At 41.8% G+C, this 4,182-nt stretch overlaps 1 long non-coding RNA gene across 1 annotated transcript; it reads right to left on the minus strand.

Annotated features, from left to right (window-relative positions):
• Nucleotides 1–472: 472 nt before the first annotated feature.
• LOC141039278 (uncharacterized) lies at nucleotides 473–2,771 on the minus strand. The gene is made up of 3 exons (XR_012200201.1): nucleotides 2,585–2,771; nucleotides 1,292–2,087; nucleotides 473–1,183 (listed from the first exon to the last, which is right to left on the minus strand). It is a non-coding gene; the product is annotated as an uncharacterized lncRNA (long non-coding RNA).
• Nucleotides 2,772–4,182: the final 1,411 nt, after the last annotated feature.

Consider the following 4,182-nt stretch of genomic DNA (forward strand, 5'->3'; position numbering starts at 1 on the left):
ACGGCGAGCGCAACAACTCGAAGGACGACGGAGAGGGCCTCGCGGGCCCTACGGATGGTCTGATATAGCGCCCGCTGCTCATTCAGGAAGCCAGGATCATCGGACACCTATGAGCACCTTCGAGAGACTGAGACGGCATGAAACGGTAAGGCCGCGCTTGGGAGCTCTGGTTTATTTCACACCTGTATTAAGATACAAGTGTAATTTACTCATCATCAGAAACAACGCGTAAAATACAGGCGTAATGAAACCGAGGGCCCGAGGTTTGTAAGTAAAACCGGTGGGTTACGCGTGTAATTTGAGAGACCAGTGTATATTTTACTAGTCGAAATTGACCAACCAAGCGCTTCGCCCGACACCATCTGCTTTTATTTACAAGCGTCAGTTTTACAAGCAGTTTTGGTTGGAAAACGACGATCCAATCACGGCCTAAGATGATGAGTTGGTCGGAAGATCATATGGTTTCACGTCTAACCTACCCGACTTGCCGTATAGGCTATGAATGAAACATAAGACGATGAACTTCTTAAGCACGGAAACAACAGAAGAGGATGATCTTCCTAACAAGCAAATCACTGGCATTAGATCGACATGCAAAACAATACGAAGCATTATTCTCAGGAGGCACGGTGAACAGCTCATGATGCCGCATGCCACAACATTCCAAGCTCAACTTTGCAATCAAACACAAGGCCTGGCATTACATAGAAAATATTTAGAACAAACTCTTAAAATATCTTACATAAGTCAACATTCATGTGACTATGCATCTTAGCAGAGTAAATATTTACTTCTGAACTGAAGACAGGAATAGGAAAAAACGATCGACGTTGCTCACAGCAAAGGGTGTCCCACATAGAAATATCAAATGCATGTCTTCTGGCTAACATCAATGAGCAAAAATTGACAAGGTTTTCCAATTCCAATATATTAAACTAATGTCAACTTTGACAAGCTTTTCCCATTCAAAATATGTTATGCCTATGATTGTGGAATGGACAGGGTTTGTCATCAGTTTGTCATCTGATAGTCCGGTGGCTCAAGGTGACGACGAATGATTAGAGAACCATTCGATGTATTGTGCATGATGAAGTATTATTATGGAGGACACGAACCATCTGAACATTTTGTGCAGTTCCACTAAAATCAAGTTGAGCATCCCTGTGGATTTCGTATTTATATGCTGCCAAAAAACAAAGACACATTAGCACACACATGAATATTGGCCCCAGTGTCAGCCCACCAATCGGTGGACTAACAAACTGAAAGTACGGTAAACAGATTACCATACCCAGATGCCCCATCATTGTTGCTTAGAGTGACACTGACAGACTTGGAGTCCTGTCCTGGCTTCTTGGTACTTGTTTGGGCACTTGTTTGCCCAGTGTTCCTCTGAACCACAAGTAAAGCAGCCATCTCTCTTTTTATCTTTCTTCTTACCCTTCTTAATGGCCGACGCTGGCAGCACCATTCAAACATATAGTCCGGTGGCTCAAGGTGACGACGAATGATTAGAGAACCATTCGATGTATTGTGCATGATGAAGTATTATGGAGGACACAAACCATCTGGACATTTTGTGCAGTTCCACTAAAATCAAGCTGAGCATCCCTGTGGTTATCGTATTTATATGCTGCAAGAAAACAAAGACACAGCAGGACACACATGAATATTGGCCCCAGTGTCAACCCACCAATCGGTGGACTAACAAACTAAAAGTACGGTAAACAGATTACCATACCCAGATGCCCCATCATTGTTGCTTAGAATGACATTGACAGATTTGGAGTCCTGTCCTGGCTTCCTGTACTTGTTTGGCCACTTTTTGCCAGTGCACTCCACGTGTTGTTGAGTTTCCTATGTGCTCTCTGCAAACTAGTCATGTCACCAGCGTCTACTAATACTCTGTAAAGCTTCTCGATCATTCCTTGTGTAATGTAGAGCAAACAGGGACTACTTCTTTCTGCAAAGTGGTAAGACCAACTAGACCCACTAATGCAGCAGTTTGCCTTGGACACATTGGCTCCTTTTGTGCAGTTCAACTAAAATCAAAGTCGGAATAAAACCGAGCTTTAATTTTGATATCCCTGTCAGCAACAAAAGGTATAAGGAAAACAATTACTGAGAAATAACGGTTGATGACTTGTACCCCCAGAAGAAAAACATCTACTGATCTACCTTATCTTAATGGGAAACAAAGCAGGAGAGTAGCAATTCTCAATCAGTGTGATTCATTCATATTAACTGAGACATTATCTTAACAATGCCTTGTTTCAACATGTATAAAGAACGACAAAGGAGAAAAGTATCATTCCTAAAACAATGCGACTAATTCATTTTAACACAGACATTATCTTAACAATACCTTGGTTAAACATGTAGAAAGAACTACAAAGCAAGATAGTACCATTTGTAAAACACTGTAACTGATATATAATAAAAGAGACATTATCTGAACAATACATTTCTTAAACATGTACTCCGGCCGATCCCTAACAGAAATGGTACTCCCGCCAATCCCTAACAAGTGTTGCAGTTTTGAACTAAGATTCAGTAGTTAATTCTGAGGAAAGTCGGTACTGACCTTTCAAGACCAAGATTTGAAACAACTCGTGAGGAAGACCTTAGAGAGATCTCAACACATATATGGAAATCCGGTCTCATTTTGTGCAGTTCCACCAAAATTAAGCGAAGCAAAATGTCGCAATAGCAACAAGTTGAATAGACATCCCTGTTTTAACAGAGGCAAAAAAGGAATCAATTGCTGGCCAATAAAGGAGGATGAAACATGCGGCCACAAAAATGGTAATCCCGCCAATCCCTAACAAGTGTTGCAGTTTTGAAATAAGATTCAGTAGTTAATTCTGAGTGTGGCATTGCTTAATTTTACCAGCGGCATTAGATTAACAAAAAGTATAAACAGTTCCAGGGGAGAGTGGGCGCAACAACAACATGTGCTTCCATCTACTTATAAAGGGGGTGATGCACAGTTTGTTGTAACAAAGCAACAAGCATAATGTCTGGGTTGGTCCCATTTTTGTTCACTACTTAATGGGAAAAGACAGCAATACAATAGCTTCAATTCAACATTTATTTAAAACAGTACCAATACAAGTAGCACAGTATCTCAAAACACACTGCACGATCATGTGGATGAAGGCAAGTACCAACCTGTCATGACGCACACAAGATCACGTACGAATCTGCCAACATGAATAGGAAATCCAGCTCGTTTTGTGCAGTTACTCTGAAATCAAGTAAAGTCGCCGGTGTGACATTTAAGTTTGCTATAGCAACAAGTTGAATACATATCCCTGATTTAACAGAGGCAAAAAAGGAAACAATTACTGCCAATAAAGGAGGATGAAACATGCGGCCACAAAAAGAAGCATCTACCTTATCTTGATGGAAAACAAAGTATAGGACAGTAGCATTTCTGAAACAGTTGCATTGATTCATATTAACAGAGAAATTATCTTAAAATAGTTTAGTAGTTAATTCTGAGAGTGGCATTGCTTAAAATACAATAGTTTCAATTCAATATTTATTTAAAACAGTACCAATACAAGTAGCACAACATCTCAAAACACACTGCACGATCATGTGGATGGGACATGGGACATGCCAACACCATGTGCGTCCACACGTATAAATGGGTGATGCAGAGTATGTAGCCAAGCAGCATATCTACGTTGGTCCCATATTTGTTCTCTTTGAAACTTTTTCCGATGTGAAGGCAGCAAATCTAGTCCTGCACAAACTACCCTACCCCCCAGTTTCTTTCCCTTTTCAACAAAGAGTTCGGTTCCTTACAGATGTGTGTACTGGGTTACCCCCGTTTTCCCTTTTCGACCAACAAAGCGGCTGGATAGCTAGTCTATACTACTTTCCCTCCCTCCTTTCCTCATTGAACCACGTCCTAGATTCATGCTCCACCCCACCGCGCCGTTCTTTCCTCTTTGAACCAAGACCTAGATTCGACTACAGAATCGAAAAAGATCAGCATGCAGCTAGACCAATGATGGTTTCAAAGAAACTTATACCTTAGGGTCGTCGGGATGTGGCAAGGCGTGCGGCGGGAGGTCGGATCTGCCCACACTACGTACGGCAGCGAGGAAGAAGGGGTCGTGGCCCTCCCGCACAGGCGCTGGGTGAAAGAGAAAAGCACAGCCGGCAGTGGAT

The sequence above is a fragment of the Aegilops tauschii genome, chromosome 1, assembly GCF_002575655.3.
Source record: "Aegilops tauschii subsp. strangulata cultivar AL8/78 chromosome 1, Aet v6.0, whole genome shotgun sequence".
NCBI classification, from domain to species: domain Eukaryota; kingdom Viridiplantae; phylum Streptophyta; class Magnoliopsida; order Poales; family Poaceae; genus Aegilops; species Aegilops tauschii.